The sequence below is a fragment of the Calliphora vicina genome, chromosome 2 (assembly GCF_958450345.1).
Source record: "Calliphora vicina chromosome 2, idCalVici1.1, whole genome shotgun sequence".
NCBI lineage: Eukaryota > Metazoa > Arthropoda > Insecta > Diptera > Calliphoridae > Calliphora > Calliphora vicina.
In genome coordinates, this window is record NC_088781.1 from 105,434,598 (window position 1) to 105,458,739 (window position 24,142).

Genomic DNA, 24,142 nt, shown 5'->3' on the forward strand with positions numbered 1-24,142 from the left:
ACTATTTAGGGATCACAATTACAATGCACTTGTATCGAGTCTCCAAAATCTTGTTGTTTGCTTAGAAATAGTAAAAATAAAACAACTTTGTTATTTGTTTCCCTTTCTTTACTTTAAACATGTCTTTTGGTATGTAATGAGACATAAATTCCTTAACGAAAAATAATAGGCAGTGAAACCAAATGCATATCCTACCCTGCAAACTAGGGAAATTTAGGAAATGGACCACAAGGATCTTTATACAAACTTTGTTTAACATTCCTTGGTTTTCCTTCAATTCATGAGCTATAACCTTAAGGAATTTCTCATCTTATACTCAACTAGTCTGACACAATGAAATTTGTTTAAAAAAACAGGCATTTCTTAATGAAATACTATTACAAGCAAAACTGAATGCATTTTCTAACAACTGCCTACTAATAAATCTAAGAAAGAGTGCAAAAAGATCTACATACTAACTTTGTTTAACATTCCAACTGGGCAAATCTAAGAAATTCATTGGCTCTCCTTTAATCCATAATTCTAGAACTCCTTGTATTATTCGAAACTATTCATTTGCGATGAAATTGTATGCTTTTTCTACACTGCCAACTGGCAAAACGATTCAGACAAAATCTCTAAACAAAGTTCGTTTAACATTTCTTCTACTCCAAATTCGTTCTATTCCAAAGAAACACCTAATTAAATGAGGAAAGTGAAATTTGTTCAATCCAAGTTTTAATATCCTAGATATTATCTCAAAACGTAGTCCATCCTGCACATTATCGATAAAACGTGTTCCTGTTCAAGTTTTTATTTGAGTGTTATTTTATGTCTAGAATGCCAACATTTATAATCCTAAAGTGTATGACGGATCTAAAACCTATAATATTCAAAACCATCTATCTCGTCTTTATTTCTCTTAAGTTTTCAAGTTCCCATAATAAGTTTGTTACATCAAATGTACATATGTTTTATTGGATTTTTATTCAGCTCTTAATGTTTAATCCCAAGAGAAATCTCCTAAACAGGATCTGAAAACATAAAAGACTACATCCAACACATTATCAATAAAGGAAGAAAGTCTATATAACGATAGTTTTTAAATTTTTACTACAAATATCTGTTATATTTGCTGTATTCTCCAAGTTAGTCAGCTTATAGTAATCCTTGTTTAATCACAAAAGAAATCTCCTAAACAGTATCCTAAAACATATATGGAGATCTCAGAATACATCTAACACATTCTGTAATCAGGAATAAAGATTTCAATCATGTAATTGTTTTTGATCAAGTGTCTTTAAGCATAATTCTGTGTCTAGAATGCAAATATGTTTAATATGAAAGCATCAGGGATACTCAACATTCCAAGTTTCCATAGTCCATCATTTTGATTCGTGCTAGAATATTATTGTTGTATCAAGGAAAAACTTTGAGTATTCTATGCTATCAAATGGAAGCTGTCTGAACGATGTGAAGAATCGTATACTATCTTCACTTTGTTGAAACCTGTACCCTTCTTATCAGCAACATATATACAGCATCGAGGAATGAGAGTTCTTCACACTTTTTCCCTGAAAATTTCGAATTCAACTTATTCAGTGACTTTTGAGTTATGACTGCGTTTCTGGATTATCAACATTGAAAATAGTTTTATAGCTTCCATTAGATAAAGTTAGAGATGATGTCGGAATAATATGGAGTGAGATCGAAAAACCTTAACACACGTTTTTCCTTAAAACTTTTAACCCAAGTATTATTTAATTTTTTTTGATCAAGTTTCTTTTGTAAAGCTTGTCAGTTATTATGTTTAATGTCAATTATGTTCATATGTTGTTAATCTGATTAAAATGAGAGACGAGAAAAAAGTGCGTACTAAAATTATTAAATATTTTCAACAAAACTCAACTTTGTCCTACAAAAAGTTGGCCAAACAATCAAAGGTATGTCGTCAAACTGTTGCCAATGTTATTAAACATTATCGGGAGAACTTGTTCGTTGATAGAAAACCTGGCTGAGGTAGAAGGAATGGTCCACATGATGTTTCTAAAGCCAATAAATAGAAAGCATTTTCAAAAGAGCTCTCAACACATCCGGTAGGAAAGCAGTCCGGTTAGCTCAGTACTCGGACTATTTGTTACGAAAAGTTAAAGCAAATGCAGGTTTAAAAACATACAAGGCACAAAAAGTTCTTCACAAAAACTCTGCTAAAAATTTAGAGGCCAAAGACAGAGTACGGAAATTGAGGTAATATTTTTCGCAGCTTCCGGGTGAACATTTTTATGTTGCTGATGCTCGGACCTTTTGTTACGAAAAGTTAAAGCCAATACATGTTTACAAAACATACAAGGCTCAAAAAGTTCCAGACATGACCTGTGCTGAAAATTTAGAGACCAAAGACAGACCACGAAAATTGAAGTAAAATTGTATAAAAGAAATGGATGACGAAACGTATGTTCTGGAAATTTGTTTGCATCTTCTGGGTCAATATTTTTATGTTGCTGATGTTTGAGGGAATGTTGTAGAAAAGTTTAGGACCCAAAAGCAGAAAATTTTCCCAAAGGGCTCTATAAATACCGAAATTTACATCAAGGAATGTTTACAAAAGAGGAGGCTTCCATTGATAAGACTTCTTAATGTGTCCATTTATTTTTGGCCTGATTTGTGCCACCTTGTCATTATATTAGCAAGGTATTGAGTCGTTCAAGAACAATAATGTTATATTTATACCAAGAGAGACAAATCCTCCAAACTGCTTGGAGCTAAGGCCAGTGGAGAGATTTTGTGCTCTTGCTAAAGAGAATTGAAGAGTGAAAAAAGGTGTCCAAAAGTGTGGTAAATTTTAAAAACCTTAATGGAAGGGTTTCCGGAAAAGTTTCAAAAATTCATCACTATTGATTGCAATTATAAAAGTAATATTTTTTGTAAGTTGTAATAATAGTAAAGTTAGTAAAGTTCCTTCGAAATTCTCGAGGAACATTTTCCATATGAAGTTAAAATGTATAAATAATTTCTGTTTAAAATAAGTTCCTTCGAAATAGTTGAAGAACATTGGCTACATTAAACTATCTTAGATTAGACCCTGCAGAAGTTCGTAGTTTACAACAATATAATGTTGCATAAAAGAGAGATTTAAGAATATCGCAGGAGATTGGCAAGCAAACTTAAGAAAATCCAAAAATGTGGAAGACCCTAAGGCACTCCAAACAGATGAGAACATATAGTCGGTCAAGCCCGACCATTTGCCCCAAATGTGCAAACATTTGGAGAAGGCAAGTCAGACTTTGAGGATATTTCACAAGACAACAGTGATCAAGAACTAATTAAAACTGCAGTAAATTGGATCGAAGGAAACCAATGAAATTGTGCAGTCAAAGTCTGGTTTTGGGATCTGTTAGCGATAATTTTCATTGGCTAGATCCGATTAGTTAGAATTGGTATTCCTTTTGAGTTTGTCCTATCCTGGTTTGGTGAATTGTGAATTGGATCGAAGGAAACCAATGAAATTGTATGTGCAGTCCAAGTCAGGTTTTGGGATCTGTTTGAGTTATTTTTCATTGGCTAGATACGATTAGTTATAGTTGGAATTCCTTTTGAGTTTGTCTCATCCTGGTTCGGTGGAGAATGAATATATGGAGTCTACGGTTAATGAACAGAACTCTTCGTTCCACCCAATTCTGTGGATGGCTTCGGCTGTCCTACCATTTCATATTCCTGCTGTTGAAAATAAAGCGCTTGTGTTCGTATACTTGTGCTAGTGTATCCTTAACTTTTATCCTTAAACAACAATAATTCCTGCAATTTGTTACCATCCTTACATGCTTAACGCCATTTCAATTAAAGCGAAATGCAGTAGCAACTGCAGCTTAGGACCGAACAACTGCACAGAGTGCAACAAAAGTGAATACACAAAAATAACCCCCAATTCAGGCACGTAAAACAACAGCCAGCGAATTATTTGTTTTGGCGACGATAACAAAAAAAAAACTCAAAAGATGACTCGCAGACTCAGTCTATACACCAGGGACTAGATAAAATGCAACAACTACCACCAAAGCCACCAGCAGCCACCACTACTTTATTTTGTAAATTTGTGTACGGTTGCAGAGGTAAGGTAGAGATATAATGACATGACTAAAATAGAGAAAGAATGATGAAGAAACAAAAAGACAAAAGACAGGAAAAATCATTGGCCCAGCTCTATTAGATGTGGATGGTTGTGTATGGTACTTTCCTTTATCATTTGCAAGATGGATGGATGAATGGTTGGTTGGTTAGATGGCTGGCTGGCAAACTACAACACGTATTACAAATTTTGGTTGCATTGTCAAATGGAACATTTGCGCTCAAAAACTTTAAATAATTTCCCCAGTGAATCTCATTAAAGTCTCATGACCAAATGTCTGTAGCATTTGATGGCTGTCATTAGCAAACACACAATCAGTTAGACTCTCTTTCACTTCGACACACTTTCATGAAATTGCAGATTTTCTAAAACTAACGTTTTCCAAAAGAACAAAAAAGTTTGTCTATACAATTATTGCAGTAGTGACCATAAAGTTTTTTTTTTTTTTTGAGTTGCAATAACTTTTCTTGAACATATTGTGCATGAAATTTATACTCATTTGCAATCAATTGCAACTTTTGCCAGTGATGTTATAACTGCTGTATCTAGCTAGCTAGCAACTTGCAAGTTGCAATCTTTCTATTTCTACTATATTTTTGTTGTTGTTATTGTGTTGGGCCAAATAACTTTTTGATTAACATTATTATCGTTAAAATGCACAATGCAATAGTGAAAACGTTAGTTGTTCACAGCTGATGACGACCCAACTTTTGGACAGCTAGCACTGACTCTGACTCTGTGTCGGACTAATTGATTGACACAGTGTGACTGCTGCTGTAGTGACAGCCAAGCAGCATAGCAGGCTGACTGACTACTGATTTGATTTTGTATGCTCCATTTGTTTAAGCTCTTTTTTGTTTTTGTAATATATTTTGCTTTAATTTAGCAATTTGATGTATTTTTTTGTGTTTTATGGGCAAAACATTTAATGATTTTGGGGAATACATTTACAATACAAAACAATTTATTTATTTAATTTCTTTCAGTTGCATTATTTTGATTTAACATGTTTCAATAAAATGTTTTTAATAAATATGCTCGGAATTTTTAATTTTCCAATTGTATCATTTGTTTTAAAGCCAAATATTTCGAAAATTGTAATAATTATTTTAACGAGTCTTGATTGATTGAGTGATTGATTGGTAGTCAATGGAGAATTAAAAGAAAAAAATACAGTGAATTCATTTATAATAGGAAAATTGTAAAAAATGTTGTTATATTAACATTGTTTTGCTTTGAAATTATCCTTTTTTGTTAGCTTTTACTGTATTTTTTTGATTTTATTAAATAGTAATTGTTTCACTGGGTACTTTTTGATATTTGAAGTTGTCATTAGTCGACTGTTATGTGTAATTTGCGGCATTAATTACAGTACATTTAAATAAATTGAAGTAGATTACAATATTATAGTTTTGCTTCTTCAAACTTAATTCAATGCTGACAAAGACAGAAGATTCCAAGGAAGTAAAGGTCCTTTTAAATATCAAGATGGACTTTTATTATAAAGGCAGATAAGTATCTCAATTGCTCGTAAACATATATTTTGGTTCTTCGAGCTGTTTGAAATACAGCTTAGCAGTTCTTTTTCATATTTGCTAATGAGTACTTTAATCAGCTAATCAGAAAAATAAAGTTTTGGTCCTTCGAACTTCTCAAATCCTATGCATCAATAAAAAGAAGTTGCAGAATAAGTAAAGAAAAAGCTCAATAATATTAAATCACTTATAAAGGAAAATGCATATGTTTTGGTCCTTCGTACCCCTTAAGATACAATTTATTAGTTCTTTTAGATATTTGATGGTGGCATTGGTAGATTGTTATTTGTAATTAACGTCTGTGCCGAATCTTATATACCCTTCACCAAATTATACTTCAAAATTAAAATTTTAAATATTTTTGGGTAAAATAAATTTATTTTTTTTCCAAAGTTGTGTTTTCATTTTTTTGGAATTGTTTTGTTAAAATTTTTTTTTTTAATTTTTTAAATTTAATTTTTTTATTTTTTTTTTAAATTTCAAAAATTTTTTTTTTGTTTTTTCAATTTTTTTTTTAATATTTAGCGAAAAAAAATTTTGGCGAAAAAAAAAATTCGGGTTAAATAATATTTTTTTCCGATTTTGACCCATTGTAGGTCCAACTTACTATGGTACTATAAATGTCGATGCAAAGGTCTTTGAAATATCTATCATTAGATATCCAAATTGTCTATATTAATGACTTAGTAATCCAGATATAGGTCAAAAATAGGTCCAAAATCTAGGTGTCCTGGTTTTTTCTTTATATCTCAACCATTTGTGGACCGATTTTCTCGACTGACACGGCTTAATCGACTCCGCTATCTTTAAGGAACCGTAATATATATACTTTATAGGGTCGGAAAATTATATTGTAGAAATTACAAACAGAATGACAAACTTATATATACCCTTCTCAGGAAGGTGAAGGGTATAAAAATATGGTTTTGGTCCTTCGAACATTTTGAAATCCTATGAATGAATAAAAATAAGGTCCAATATACATATGTAAAGAAAGAGAATAATAAGGTTAAGTCACTTACCCCCAGTAACACGAAGTCTGGTTTTTGTATGAAAACTGACAGTTTTCATACAAAAATAATTTTCACCGACAGTATAACTGTTAGTTAACGCCTAACCAAGCTTCGTGTTAATGGGGGTTATAAAGGAAAATGTTTGATATTATAATAATTTGAAAGTATCATAAGTGCAAGTGTAAGATACGATTTACTAGTTCCTTTAGATAGTTGATGATTGCATTAGTAACAGTATAGTTAAAGAAAAATAAGTAGATACAAAAAATATAGTTCTGGTCCTACGAACTCCTTTCAATTCATTCGAGCAATAAATAGAAGCTTCTACGGACGTTAAATACAGTTATAATTTCCTTATAAAGAGTAATTTTGAAACTGTTATAATAGAAAATAAGATCAAGAGTTCAAAGGCAAAGATTTTGTTGGTCCTTCGAACCCCTTAAAATTGAATTCTGCAGTTTTAATAACTTTCTAATATCAGGAGTTAAACTTTTTTCCTTTGAAATTGAAATTCAATACTACATAATAAAGAAAAGTTTCCAAAGAAGTTGAGGTGGAACATGGCAGCATAAATTCATGTATAATGAAATTAGTTAGATACTGTCATTATAGAGCAGTAGCTTAAGTATTACAACTCATATATTTTGGTCCTACGAACTCTTGAAAATTAAATTTTCAGTAAATATTCTTATTAAATGGCAAATAAATGATTGGAGTATGATTGGAAAAAAAAATTAGGATCAAAGATCCATAATTTTGTTGTTAAAAAATTCAATCCCGATATATGAAGAAAATTATCCCAGCAAGTCGAGGAATTTCTCTTATCGAATTGCATGCATCAGTTATTCTTCCAACCGACCCATTGCTGGTCATCTGATTATATTTATTAGCTTATCTTTAGCAACAAATCGTAGTTTGTCAAATGAGTGGCGGTTTGCCTCCGCCGTATTTTTCTCGTTGGTTTAAAGTTATTGGGTTATCTTAGTAAATAAAATATATCTCTTTTAGTCGTTGTCATAACAAATTTGTTCTCCTTTCTAGACGAAAATCAAACACATCCACAATAACGACTTCAAACTCCAATCGTATCCTAAAGACTTACTTTCGAAGAACCTGGTCAGAGTAAGAGCATTTGCTCTCTATTGAAAACTGATCGCGAATGAATTGAGTTCGACAATCATTCAGTTTATTATGTTTTAAAAGTCTCTTAATAATTTCAAAAAAAGCTTTCATATTTTTAAAATAGCTGGATAATTTAATAAAAACAGTTTGATTCACTATTGGCAACGTTCATATCTTTAAAAATTCTCCATAATTTATGACCTTCTGCATGCTAAAGAGAGCTGTTCACTTTATGTCAGACATTCGATAATTTTTCGTATGTTTAATGTTGTTGTTGTACAGGTAGCAATTTTATTAGTCCATAAATTCATTAGAAGTGAAGTAGGTTTGGACAGCTGGGGACTGTTGCTCCATATTGATCTCTGTTTTAATAGAACGACACCTGTTTTGCGCACTGGGAGACCTTCAAACACATCGGTCAGTATGAACGTTTTTCTAATCTGTCAAGTACTAAATGTGCTCAAATGGATCGTACACTTGCCTCTGCATGATCTTCTCGTTCATATGTGGTTCCTCTCTGATATATCTTTGGATGACTTCTACGATGCATCCTAGAAGCAAATGACGTGTCAGCATATCGCTGGTTTTTTTGCACTGTTGAACCTTTGATTTCTTTCATTAAGATAGTATTCGGTAGTCCTGTTTAAAGTAATCCTTTGATATGGTCCCTAAGCAAATGTATGTCCTGTCTGACAAGCCTCTGGGAGCCTCCAACTGTGTGAAGTCACAATTTGGATGATTTCTTCTATGAGATCACAGAAGTAACTGAGAGATTGTGTTAATTGAACAGCAGAACCTTTGTTTTCTCATTAAGATAGTTTTCGGAGGGTATTTGAAGTCAGAATGTGATTACACCGAAGCAGCCTAATTTATCGCTGAACGACCAATGATTTTGTAAGTAAGCTCTAAGCTACGTGCTGCGATGAAATGGATCGTCCCAATACCATACTTGCCTGTCTGACAAGTCTCGGTTAGTCTCCAACTGTGTGAAGTCACAGTTTGGATGACTTCTTCGATGACATCACAGAAGGAACAGTTGCGTCAAATTGTGTTAATTGAACTATTGAACCTTCATTTCCTCGTTAAGATAGTTTTCGGAAGGTATCTGAAGTCAGCATGTGACAGTCCTTGGTTGTGAATGTATTTACACTGAAGCAGCCAAATTGATCGCTGACCGACCAATCGTTTTATAGGTAACCAACAAAGTTTCCTTAGATCTAAGGCACATGCTGCTATGAAATGGATCATCCCAATACCTCAGCATGATCTCCTTGTGCAAACATATTTCCTGTCTGACAAGTCTCGGGGAGTCTCCAATTGTAGGAAGTCACAATTTGGATGATTTCTTCGATGACATCACGGAAGGAACTGTTGGTTCAACATGAGGTTGTCTTAATTGAACAGTAGTACCTTTGTTTCCTCATTAAGAAGGGTTCCGGAGGGTATTTGAAGTGACTGTTCTTGGCTGTATTTTGACATCGTTAAATATTCACCAAGCTACAAGCACTTAACGAATGTGATCACACTGACCACTAACTGATCAATCATTTTAGTGGTCTTAATCTGCTGCCAGCTAGAGCTGTGACAACCTTGTTCCTATTTGGCAATTTGTGTATGATTTTAGTGAGAATCAAAACTGAACCCCCTATATTGTAGATTGTTATCTGTACGCTTTTGACTAAGGTGCTTAAGTTGAGTTGTACCTCTATGTTGCTAATGACTTCGCTGCTGTTTACGTGCAGTAAAGTCTTCCAATGTTCAATCATGGTGACTGGTGAATATTATTTTCAATTGGTTTCTTTTCTCCAAATTCAACTAAAATGATGTACATGAGCCTCCTCTAAATTCTTGTGATCTCCAACCATCGAAAAAATAAAACAATTTTAAATTTTCTCTTGAAATATCCTGTTCTTGGCTTTTAAAAAACATTTAATTCATAGATTTAAATGTCCTTGTATAAAATGATACAAGTTATAAATAATTTTTTTTTTTTTGGAAATTTCTTGTTGTCATTGTTCTACATGACCACAATATAATACCCTCTTAAATTATTCTAATCTTTATTTCAAAACCATAAACAATATTCTGCTTGAACACTTCAAATTGTAAAATGCTACAAACAACAGGGCATCACTTCTAACTCCAACAACAATCGTACGAGTATTGAAACCTTTCTAAAGAGATGTATACTGTACTTTAGTATAAAATAAAGAAATAATGTCTAAATAGGATATTTAGGAAAAAAAAAACATTGTGAACACACAAATGTGAAATGTATAATTTGCCAAACTACCACCCAGTTGGGAGCATTTGCCACACAGATGTTGCCACACAAAAGAAATATGTCATATTTTTTCAAACAAATTCTTTAACCCTGCTACTTGGCTTTCTCTCTCTCTCCCCTTTCTCTCACCCCTTTAAATGAGGTTGAGGACTTTGGCTGGCTTTTTTTTCTATCTAGTATTGTTGGTGTTGTTGCATAATAATATAAAATGACATTTGTCTTCTTGCGATAATCTTATTAAATAGTTGCAGGCATTTATGTGTATACTTTCATGTGTGTTGCAGCCACTGTAAGACATTTACCATGTCTACATGCATGATGCATACACGGCCTTATATCATGATGTTAATGCCTGTTGGAGTATGATACTTCTAAATACGTTAATATGAAAAACTGTCCTTACTTATGGCACCTACAGTATTTTTACTTAGACCTTAAAGAAAATTATGGTATTAGAAAAACTAAACAACAATAGCAACAACCGCATTAACCATCAGCAAAAAAGCTGACTGAAAATATACTTTTAGTTTTAAGTATTTTTCTTTTGTTGTTTCCAAATGCTGCCCCCTTTTAAACATATTAAAGAAGCAGTAGAGTGTGCGTTTCTTAGTTTAGTATACAATCAACGTAGACAAAGTCTAATTGTACTCTAGAGTATGTAGTAGCAGTATGACTCGTTGCGTAGTAGCCATAGTAATACGTACAACATATTACAGCAATGGCAACATTAACATCGACAACAACAGGATTGAGGCATGAACAAATATCTAGATACTCTATGTATGTCTATGCATTCCAGTACAGGCAACAAATTAGACACTAAAAGAGAAATGTTAGTGAATAATGCTATTTAGATGCCAAAACCGCACACACTTCAAAACTTTTGGGTTCACTTTTGACCATCTTCCCAATCCAGGAACAAGGTTATCGAAGGGCTGAACGAGAAACATCCAAATATATATGGACAGTTGTCTTTATACTAAAGACAGTTGTCTTTATACTAGAGACAGCTGTATTTATACTAAAGTCCAGTGTCTTTATACTAAAGTCCAGTTGTCTTTATACTAAAGAAAGTTGTCTTTATACTAAAGACAGTTGTCTTTATACTAAACAGTGTCTTTGTGCTAAAGACAGCTGTATTTATACTAAAGACAGCTGTATTTATACTAAAGTCCTAAAGTTGTCTTTATACTAAAGAGAGTTGTCTTTATACTAAAGACAGTGTCTTTATACTAAACAGTGTCTTTGTGCTAAAGACAGTGTCTTTATACAAAAAACAGTGTCTTTATACTAAACTCCAGTGTCTTTATACAAAAAACAGTGTCTTTATACTAAAGTCCAGCGTCTTTATACTAGTCTTTAGTATAAAGACGCTGGACTTTTATACTAAAGACTCAGTGTCTTTATACTAAAGACTCAGTGTCTTTATACAAAAGACTCAGTGTCTTTATACAAAAGACTCAGTGTCTTTATACAAAAGACTCAGTGTCTTTATACAAAAGACTCAGTGTCTTTATACAAAAGACTCAGTGTCTTTATACAAAAGACTCAGTGTCTTTATACTAAAGACTCAGTGTCTTTATACTAAAGACTCAGTGTCTTTATACTAAAGACTCAGTGTCTTTATACTAAAGACTCAGTGTCTTTATACTAAAGACTCAGTGTCTTTATACTAAAGACTCAGTGTCTTTATACTAAAGACTCAGTGTCTTTATACTAAAGACTCAGTGTCTTTATACTAAAGACTCAGTGTCTTTATACTAAAGACTCAGTGTCTTTATACTAAAGACTCAGTGTCTTTATACTAAAGACTCAGTGTCTTTATACTAAAGACTCAGTGTCTTTATACTAAAGACTCAGTGTCTTTATACTAAAGACTCAGTGTCTTTATACTAAAGACTCAGTGTCTTTATACTAAAGACTCAGTGTCTTTATACTAAAGACTCAGTGTCTTTATACTAAAGACTCAGTGTCTTTATACTAAAGACTCAGTGTCTTTATACTAAAGACTCAGTGTCTTTATACTAAAGACTCAGTGTCTTTATACTACAGACTCAGTGTCTTTATACTAAAGACTCAGTGTCTTTATACTAAAGACTCAGTGTCTTTATACTACAGACTCAGTGTCTTTGTACTAAAGACTCAGTGTCTTTATACTAAAGACTCAGTGTCTTTATACTAAAGACTCAGTGTCTTTATACTAAAGACTCAGTGTCTTTATACTAAAGACTCAGTGTCTTTATACTAAAGACTCAGTGTCTTTATACTAAAGACTCAGTGTCTTTATACTAAAGACTCAGTGTCTTTATACTAAAGACTCAGTGTCTTTATACTAAAGACTCAGTGTCTTTATACTAAAGACTCAGTGTCTTTATACTAAAGACTCAGTGTCTTTATACTAAAGACTCAGTGTCTTTATACTAAAGACTCAGTGTCTTTATACTAAAGACTCAGTGTCTTTATGCTAAAGACAGTGTCTTTATACTAAAGACAGTGTCTTTATACTAAAGACAGTGTCTTTATACTAAAGACAGAGTGCCGGATCCCCTAGATTTCAGTTCATACAAATAGATCGGATATGGATTATTTGATTGGTAAGCAGCACAATTTCTCTGAGTGTAATTCATTTTATGCATTGTCTGTTGTTAGGTAAACATTCCTTAATCTACATTATTATTGTACAATTTGAAAATCCACAGAGAAATCTTCAAAATAGGAATAAAAAAAAAAATATGCAGGAAAAACAAAAGCCCCAGCAAGAGCTGTTCTAATAGTGGTATAATGTACCGAACTAGTATCTGGAAAAGGCAAACATTTATACAACATATGATTACAAAACAAACAACAACAGACAAACTCTATACATATAGAAAGTAGAAACAAAATAAATAAAAAAAAAATAGGAGACGAGAAACATTTGAAAATTGCGGCATTTTTAGATGAATGATAGGTTTGGTTAGTTGCAACAACTGATGGCCACTGGACAAATCTAATGTAAAATTGTACTAATATAGTATATCTGTATGTAGATACTTGCATACAAACACAATTTAACCCTGCAAAATTACCAACATTTGCCACATATACATAAGTAGTTTAATGCATCATTGGCCGGCCACTATATACATTTATGTGCAACATGTATGTAGTTGCATGTTTGCTTGTATCTCTCTCTGCGATATAATGTTAAAGTCCATTTTATGTTTAAGTTTTGGCCTGTTGTATGCGAGTATGTTATTTGGTCCTCAATTACTGTTTATGCCTCCGTTAAAATGCTACTGTTGTCATCGTCTTCCTTCTTGTGCCTTTACCAGAAGACGTTGGTGATGATGATGATGATGAGTTTGACAGCAGCCGCTTAAGTTTTCTTAACGTACGTGAGTAGTAACCCAATATTGAGAAAGGCCCAATTGCACTCACATTCTGCTACTTATAGCTATTGTCAATGTGATGTTTTATGAGCTTTTTTATGGTGAAGTGTTTGTCTTAACTTTTAAAATGACATGGAGGAGTTAGCAAGTAAAGAGTTGAGCAATACGAAAGATATGTAGAGGATATTTGATTGATGAGAAAATGTTTAAAGGACTTGTCAATGTTTTAAGTATATATCATTTTCAAGGGTTTTCTTTTAAAGAAACATAAAGTTGGCCAAAATGTATATAATTACAGGGTGGTATGTTAACAAGTCTCAAAGTTTTCGCTTGCTACACAATCCAAAAAAGACTTGAAGTGAAAGTGAATGGGTATTTCGTCGACAGCATCTTGTCTAATTTCTAACTACCTCGTATCTGCATTTTTAACACAAAATTGGATCAAAAGATCATCTACGAGACGCATCGAAGTTTGTTTGTGGACAAACATCCCGTGCTATGCACTTAGAACTGAAGCTTTTCTTCTAAACCGTAGTTTTACTTAGAACGAAGCAACTGAGAACTGAAGTTCTTTACAATTGTTTTAAAGTATTAATTTCAAATGAACAAATTATGTTGACATTAAAAGTTATCATACGATCGCTTTAGTACTGCTTTTTTAAGCATCTGTAAATTATATAATTTTCATTTTGGAGAGGTCAATCATTTGGTTAAAATTTCTTCTACTCATGACTATTTTGCTTGAAAAGTTAGTCACCGGCTGTTTACTTCATTGTCGCTTCTTAATATGAAAACAATTTTACTCGAAAATCCCATTTTCCTTTGAATACACGTTTTATCGCATCACAAGATCATCTTCGACTTATATGAAGGTTAATTGGATCTACTTGCTGGATGAACATCACGAATTATTTTCCAACAAATGGCTAAGGTCCGGTAAAAAATTTAGCTACAAAGAATATCTTTGTCACAGATCGAAGCAATTATGAGTTCATCTTAATCCTTGGAAAGAAAGAAAATGTTGTACCAGCTCTTCAAAGTTTTAGGTAGATGAAAGTGGCGTGAACGCCAGCATCTTGGAATGAAATAATAGTAAACACTTGGGCAAATGACGCACTGTCTTTCAGAAAATTTTCACTTGGGGTAATTATTGTTTGCTCCGGTACATTTAACCCATCACAATATATATCCTCTCGAACATTCAATCAAGTTTGATATCCATTTGAAGGAATTTTCTCGAGCTTTTAGCAGTAGAAACTAGGAATACGAAAAGAATTTACTTGAAAAAAAAACGCTCCTCCAACATCTGGACTAACTTGCAACTGGTGGGAATTCTTAGTTTAATCGTGTGAAAGACTGAACTATTTTGGATCAAATGTTCATATTGGTTTAAGAGTTATAGATCAACGATCATCCCACACTACTATTCCCAGATTCATCTCTTTAGCTTTTCCAGAGCCAACTTTCAGGAGTGTTGCGAGTCTTCAGCAACAAACTGCTGGATTAAGAGCAGACATTGTACTTGAATGTAAAGCTCTCCTTAAACCTCTGCACTAACTAGCAATACTTTCGTGAATCTTGAATTAATCGAACGAAGACCAAACTATTTTGGATGATTCACAAAAAAAATCACCATTAAATGAGAACATTTTCATTTTACTTTAGCAGCTAAAGCTCAACAATAATCCTATACTATAATTTCACGAAGTTTTTTCCAAGAAAATTAATGTTTTGTTGCTTTTACAGAGTTAATTTTCCACATTTCTGGAAACAGAAGTCGAAAGAGTAATTTTCAAAACCAGAAATGGTTTCTTAAGAGTCTATTAAACATTGTGGATATGTGGAGGATTATTCTACGAATTGTCTCATCCCACAATCAGCCTGAATGATAAAATTTTGATTTTGTTTTGGGAGTTATAAAACCACGATCAATCCACACTACAATTTCCAGGAATTATAGCCCAGACAATTAATCTTTTTAGCTTTATCAGAGAAATTTTCGATCCAGGAGTGTTGCGATTCTTCAGCAACAGACTGCTAGAGGAAGAGAATACTCTATACTTGAATGTAAAACCGCTCGTCAAACTAACTAGCAACAGTGTCGTGAATAATGTACAATAATCTTGAATTAATCTTGCGAAAGGCTAAACTATTTTGGATGATCGCTCAAAAAATCATCCTTAAATGTGAGAATTTTCATTTTAAGGCTCAACGCTAATCTATACTATAATTTCAAGGAGTTATTTCCAAGGAAATTAATACTTTTATCTTTAACTGGGAAAATTTTCCACATTTCTGGAAAATTAACTCTCGAAAGAGTAGTTTTCAAAACAAGAAATGTTTTCTTAAGAGTCTATTAAACATTGATGATGTGTGGAAGATTATTTTACAACTTGTCTTGGCCTGAATGATCAAATTTTTACTTTGTTTTGGGAGTTATAAATCAACAATCATCTCACACTACAATTTCCAGGAATTATAGCTCAGAAAATTAATCTTTTTAGCTTTTCCAGAGCACTTTTCGATATAGTATTGTTTCGACTCGTCAAACCTCTTGAATTAATCGTGCGAAAGGCCAAACTAATTTGGATGATCGCTCTAAAAATCATCCTTAAATGTGAACATTTAAATTTTGCTTTGGTATTTCAAGCTCAACGATAATCCTATACTACAATTTCAAGGAGTTATTTCCAAGACAATTAATATTTTTTGCTTTTACAGAGATAATTTTCCACATTTCTGGAAACAAAAGTCGAAAGAGTAATTCTCAAAACCAGAAATGTTTTCTTAAGAGTCTATTAAACATTGTGGATGTGTGGAAGATTATTAAACGACTCGCCACGGCCAAAAATCAAGTCTGCAGTTAGAAGATAGTGGTGTTTAGAAAACACCCAACTCTTAGTATACAACTTTTCAGTTCTGATCAGTAATCACATACAATCCAAATTTGTAAAAGTATTCCAAGGTCTTTGTGGGGTATTAAGGAAATTGATTTTTCATAAGAAATGCCAATGTAAGTAGTATCTCATCTTTCAATTCTCCGTCGCAGAGGTCAAATTTTCAATGACTTTATCTCATTGATCCAACTGAATTTGAGTGATCGCCTGGTTTATATTGACTTTGGAGGATCGATTCAAGCGAGACTGAATGATTGCATTCATTTCTGGAGTTTTGGTATCAAAATAAGAGCGACTAAGCCCACCATGCAATGGAATTGGGCATGGTCCTTAAGCACACCAAAGCAATTGATAGATTTTTGATTTATTTCACTTACATCGGAATTTAAATCTCTTAAAAGCATTTAGTTTAATACGTCTCTTTATGTTAATTTGTCTATCAAATTAATTTCCTTTTTTCAAAACATATACTCCAGCTATTAGAAGCTTAATTGAATTGTCAAATAGTTTTCTTATCCTCACTCCCTCTCTCTCCATTTCGAGTGATTCCTCAGGCCCTAAAATCGTTTCAAATAAACAACGTCACTGGCCTTACAATGACAATAATACCTATAATAATGATGATGATACTGATGACGACGACACAAATACATACTTTTCGTAAAATATTTACATACTTGTTTGTGTATTTCGGAAGGAGAATCTTAATGGCAGTTGTCGCATTTGCCCAATGTTCTTATTGCTGTTTATAATAGTTGTACAAAATGAAATGCATTTTGTTGTATATTCCTCTGAAGAGTTGAAAGACAAATGTTGCAATTGCATAAAGTAGGAAAAAAATGGACATTTTGTATGGATATTCTCAATACATTAAAATGGAACATCATCATCCTCATTCGCATACACATTACAGTCATCATCGTTGGTCCTGCTCATCAGTGTGTTGCTCTAATGTATGGTATCAAGGAAAATGGGCTTTAATGAAAATATATAAAATACATACATACACACACACACATATGAATTTATTATATACATATACAGGGACTCACATACATATCAAATTTAACCCAAACATTAAAACCACAAATCTATTGTGTTTAAGTATGCAAGTGTATACATATACATAGGAGTAAAATGTCCTGTTTATCCATATCCATGTACGATTATTTGTTTGTAGTTGTTACTCATACCCCAGCAGTTCTGGGAGACTGTCCCGAACTAGTGACTGGTTACATAACTAGTTATTTTAACACAAACATGTCCTTAGCAGGGGGTCAACCCTTTTGGATTACAATGATGCTGCCTGATAGCTGGTCCAAAGAAGTCAAGACATTGGATTCACATACTAGTTCCCTCACTAGCTATCTAACTGGTTACTTGATCAGCTGCATAACAAGTTATTTTAATGTAAACATGTGGTAGCGCATCTCACAGACAGTCCAATAACCGATTGCTTCCTCCGACAACTCTCCAATAGATTACTTCTGGTGGGCAAAATAACTAATTTTTAAAGTGCAGTACAAAATAAACTTTTAAAGTGACTACACTCTAGATTACTTAGAGACACCTAAGTGACAAATGACTTCACTCTAGTTCCTAGGGATGTCAGTATACTTAAGCAAAAATAAAAAATAAACTGTATGAGAATTATATCAAAACAATTTGTATAAAACCAGTTTGTACGAAATACACACAAAACCTTTAAAGTGACTACACTCTAGATTACTTTGATACACTTATGTGACAATTGACTTCACGCTAGATTACCAGGGATATTAAAAGTAACCAATTGATTTATCTGTGCACTACAAATAGACCAAAATATATCAATTAGAGTTAGCCAAGGGATCAGACATCAGCGACAATTATTTTATATAAGGCACGGATACATTGACTTCTTGCTTAACTGCTGGGTCATGTATGTGGACCTACTATAACAACTATAATACCAACAACTAAAATTTTAATGTGTTTGTGGTTGCATATAAGCATCATTTAAAAGCAAAAGTTACTGCCAAACAAACTTCATGTTTAAAATTTTCTACCAGTAATATTTTATTTGTATGTGTCCGGGGATACTCGGTTAATGAAAAGGCAATTTCGGTTAATATATCACAAATACGTTTTAGCAAGGAGTGGGTCAGAAAAAAACATGTTGTGGAAAATTCTTAATGAAATATAATACAATTTTATAAGCATTAACATGTTGTCAAACTTCTCGATATTTGGGATTACATATACTGTACAATTATGAAAGACAACAGCTGCTTCTTGAGATATTTTGGCTTCTTTTACCTTAATTGCAAATAGTTTGCCTCAATTCACTCTTCTGTGGGCTTCTATAATATATGAAACATGACCCCGAAGTTGCGAATATGTTCCGAATTTAATCATCAGTCTCTTGCAATCTGAACTTTATAGTAAAACAGTTTTGGATAGGTACACAAAACACTACGAATATGTAGCTGTTCGAGATGCAGAAGTGTTTAGCACCCTCATTTGTTTTGTCTTATTAGTATATTCTATGCCCCTTTTGTATGCTGAACCATGTTATCGGTTACTACTTATTAAAGACTACCTGATGGAATGAAACTTGAAATATTTGAAAGAACAAGAGTCTCCTAACCGGCAACACTCAATCAATACTAAGGCACAAGGAAGGCCTTATTAGGATCCTTCAAGATTTCTTCTATATTTGAAAATAATCTGACCATGAGTTCCCAAAAACTGCAGCATTGAATCTGATATACAATTGCAATTTGAAAACCGTGACATTTTAAATAAAAGTTATTATTTCGTGAAAAAAGCGTTTTATTTCTTAACATGGTCTCCTTTTAGCTTGATAAAATTTAGTCCATCGTTTTTCTAATTATCATATTCCTTCCAAATAATAGACTTCCTTTAAGTTCGCAAAATAGGAATTTGTGCAGTGATGGCCTCTTCCTATAGAATCCATTGCTTTAAATATTTCTTAGTCTCTGGTGTGTTATGAAGAATCCATGTTTTTTACGGAACAAAATCTCCTTCAAATTGCTTTTGAACATCGCCGAACATTCCCCCTCAAGTGTTCATTTGATTGAGCTCATAATCGATTGTGATTAATCGCGGCACCCACTAGCTTTTTCATGTCCAAATATTCATGTTAAATGTGATGCAATTGCTCAGTTGAGATGCCTACAGCCTCTGATAGCTCACGCACTTTCATTCTCCAGATTTTATTCATCTTATTTCATTCATTTTATTTTGTATTTGAATTGATGACCTTTATTGGGCGAGTTGAACGAAATTCTTCGTACTATCGATACTGGAGCATTCTAGAAACTTAACGAGTGTTAATTGCGGACTTGTTGAGTTCCCCCTCTTTGAGTTCCCATTCGTCGACCAAGTTCGACAAATTCATCCTGAAATTACCCGTTTGACGAGCACTAGTTAGCAATTTCGTTAACACGGATGACATACTGTCCTTAAACCCTTATTAACTCGACGTGGTGATGTCTTAACTGGGACAGATAATGAGTACAACCGAGAAGAAAATTCGACCTTATTGCGTTGGAATGGAGGACCTTGATGGAAACAAGTCCTCAAGTTTAAAATTTCGAATAATTCTTGCAGCCGTTGGCGTAAATCTCCTCCTGGAAAATAGTACAACTTGTCTGAGATTTACATGAGTACTTGCCTTGACGACTAAAGCTCACACACGGGTGATTTGTGAGTGCAATTTGTTCGTGTTCGACTTGTTAATGGGGCTGTGCGCGTACAAAATCAAAAGTAATTGAAATTTTTCTATCACAAATCTGGCGAACAAATCATTCCATGTTTGGCCAGCTTAAATGGATGGACAAACACGCTATGCGTCTATCATCGCCACTGTATGACTTGGACAAGGACCACACAGTTGGCAACTTCTTGTACATTGATCAATTCACAAACCACTTGCTCGAGAGCTCGGTCTATCTAATCCCTGCCATCCTTAGCTTGCTAGTCAATTAGCAAGCCCATGACAATTAGCAAAGCAGTAACATCCCACCTCTCTGAATTCGAAACCTCAAAGTCTGTATTCTGACACTACACACAAAAGACCTTGACCGAAACCAAGCACAACGATCAGTATATCGTGCATGCCACCAGCCCAACACGTTTCCTGAGCACAATTCCAATTGCTTTGTGTTACTTTCAATGGCTCTGTTGCTTCGGCAAACAGTACCTAGTAAGATACTATTGGTGTCCCGAAATTTGCCATTAGTACAAATATCAGTACTTAAACCAACGATATTCTACCCGCTTTGGGTTATAAACCACAGCACCTACATGCTCACTTAAGTGACTTCACCATAGATTCAACAGGACAAGTCCTGGGGCCAATGGTTTCCCGTAATACTAGATAAAGGCTCTAGTCAGCTGCGAATTTAAAATGATTCAATTCTTACCAGGAATGAGGTCCGTGCACCACGGAGCCACCATCACCAAGATGTCCAAACATGCCCCAAGTGGGAGGAAAATGGTACAGCCATTTGTCAGCCTGATGGAAACCTTAAAGCCAATTTCATCTGAGAAAATTTCCGAGTCTTTACCTGCATCCGTCTTTGATCCGCCAGTAAATACTGAAAGCGCATTATACCGAAGGGCACAGTTCGTGGTCCAGTTCTCCCTCGTCGAAATACTAACCCTAAAAGTTTAACGAAAGTCGTTAGTCCGCCTAATGGAAACCTTAAAGCCAAGTTCATCAGATAAAATTTCAGAGTCTCTACTTGCATCCGTCTTTGAGACGGCATTGAAGACAGAGAGCGCTTGATCCCGAAGGACACAGTAAGCGGCTTAGTCATCCCTCGTCGAAATCTTAACCAAAAAAGTTTTATCGAAATTCAGTGCAGGTGATATATTTTTTATACGATTTTGGCAGTCGTAAAATCAGATCTTTCATAATTTTTATCAGAAACGTGTCTTTTACTTACACAATATTTATATGCTAGTAAAATACATTCTCTTCTCATGTTATTGCACACTCTCGTGCAATATAATGCAAATATCTATACGATATTTATGCAAGTATATATATGTTTGTTTGACTATACGTGCATGTATTTCATGTTTGCCTACATGTATGTTCAAACACTATTCACATGGATATATTGTATGCATTTTCTCCCCCTTCAACCCTCAAAAAAAATATATATATTCCTAAACGAAATTATGTTTATTTTGAAATTGTATATTTTTGCCTCAATATTTTCACATATACATACATTCTGTTTAATACACCATATCTGATTACAAAATTCAACTAAAAATTTGCTAAAGTTTCTGAAATTCAAGAGTGATATTTCTGAAATATATTTAGAAAATCTGAATACTATTTCATACATTAGTGAGATACGTTGCAAGATATCTTGGATAACGTCCGTAGCAGTACAGAAAATGTATTCTAGTCCTGCTTAGCCCTATTAATACGAAGTCTGGTTATATGTTAACTGATAGTTAAACTGTCGGTTAACTCTTTAAGCCTTATGCAGAAGCTTGTACTCAAAACAATTGCATTTTTACTTTAATTAGGGAAAATAAGAAAAAATAAAAATACAGCTAAAGGTTTTTATGGAATATGGTGGTTAGTTTATTAACCACCAAAAATAATTATGATAAACTTTTTCGAATAAATTTGTTTGAAAACTTATCAGTTTGACTAAATGTTCTGAGAAATACATATCATTTGGTATACCGCCACCTTCTGTATAATCAACCGGCTCTTCCAATCGACAATTTTTTCGCCATTTTTGGTCCACCACAGCGGTAGTATTAGCCAAATTTTATTGAGGTATGTCATCATCCAAATCTGCATCATATTTTAACTATAGCCCCGAAGGTATGTCACCGAGCACCATTTTCAAATCGACTTTCTGCTAATAATTCACTTCTTTATCAGATTCAAGACTGCAGACACATTCGAATCCAAAGGTTCTCGAACAAAATATCTTCAATTTAATCCTTACAAAATAACATAATATGTAGAGAAACACATTATATAAAACCTATTTCAATCACGGTGGTTAGTAATCTAACCACCTTATTACTTACATTATTTCTCAAAGAGTAAAGTATAAAATATTACAAAGTAACGCTGAATTGATGAACAATAAACACTCTGACCTTTTTTTATTGAATACGGGAAAACACCTTAGAAAAACTGCGGTTTACAATATTTTCAAATTTATATATTAATCTAACCAGACCAAGTTATGATAAAAAACTTAAACGACGACTTACAAATATGGAATTGTTTATCAAAATTGCAATAGATGTCACTAAAAATTGTTTAAAGACTGTAGAAAAGGGGTGGTTAGCAAAGTGACCACTAAACCGGAAAAAGTTAACACATAACCTGACTTCGTGTTAATGGAGCTTAATGTTTTTATAAGGGCACAATATATATTGACCGCGATCCAGTATCGCGATATTTATTGAACGTGTAGCATTGATGGATTGCGATCCAAATCGCAGAATAACCTAATTTTTCGTGATCCACTACAATGGATCGCGATTCAAATATCACAATATATATTGAACGTGTAGCAGTGCCCTAAGAATTATAACAAATTAATGAACTTGAGCCTTATCGTTTTGTCGTGATTTAACTCGAGATTTCTGAGATTGAATCGAATTTGATTCTGAACTATTTTTGAAAATGGTGTAGTAAGTATTTCAAAAGTTGTTTTCATTTCGTTTAAATTTCTCCTCTATCTTTTTATTGTTGCTGTTTTTACCCAGTACCTTGTTCGACATAATGACAGAATTTTTTTTGTTATTGTTGCAAATGTTGTTACTTTTTTCTGGTCGTTGTTGTTGTTGTTTTATTTAGTAAATTTGTTTTTTCTTCTTGCAATTTATGCATCTCTCGGATACGTTTAATTGATGAATTGATGTTAAATATTCAGTTAAATTTTCTATAAATTGTTTTATACTTTTGGGAATTATAATGCTGGAAACAAGGAAATGCAGTTTATCTGTACATACTGATAGATACGTTTATAATAGATTGGATATTTAGGAACAAAAGGAAAAATAACAGCAACAGCATTAGTATAAAAGTTGCTTGCAATTTTAAATGAATAATTGAGATTTAGTGAAAATGAGGACAATAGAGGTGGCTGGCTGGAGATTTGACAGGAAATTCATTAAAAACGATGAAGATTTAATGACATGAATTAGTAGTGGGGTAGTTTGTTGGCCATAATATTGTGATTTGTTAATTGTGCTAGGGAGAGTTACCAAAGAGAATCTGGTTAAATAACTTTGATTGTTTGATTTTGAATTTATAAAAGATTACTAATTTGTAAAGTAGTAATAAATAGGTTGTGGTACCCAACAATATTTGTATTGTTACGTTTTAACCTTTTCAAAACGTTGGTTTATTTCCTTTAAATAAACCGGATACTTTTGATTGCAAATAAAAGCCGTTTAGTAGTTTAAAAATTGTAACAACTCTTTATTTATTTAAAATGTACAACAACCACAGAATTAAATAGTCACTCAATGTTTTTTTATACACTTTTATAAATTCTCAGAAATACAGACACTTTATAATGTACACGAATTCACTTGAAAAATACAGCACACTTTAAGGCACTCAGTTGATGTTTATTCGAATAGCGTCTCTGATAAACTCACTAACTACTGCAACCTCTGCTATTTATAACACTGCCATCTGCACTCTAGATTTCTCTTTAACTGTCTAGAGGTTTCTAATACATACGCCATCTGTGGTGTACTTTCTACAATGTTCTTTAACTGAATATTCGAATTCGAATATACGGTCGCAGC

At 33.3% G+C, this 24,142-nt stretch overlaps 1 protein-coding gene across 1 annotated transcript in view; it reads left to right on the forward strand.

Annotated features, from left to right (window-relative positions):
* Sema1a (semaphorin 1a) overlaps positions 1–24,142 on the forward strand; it is a 751,515-nt gene that overhangs the window by 94,443 nt on the left and 632,930 nt on the right. The window lies entirely within an intron of this gene.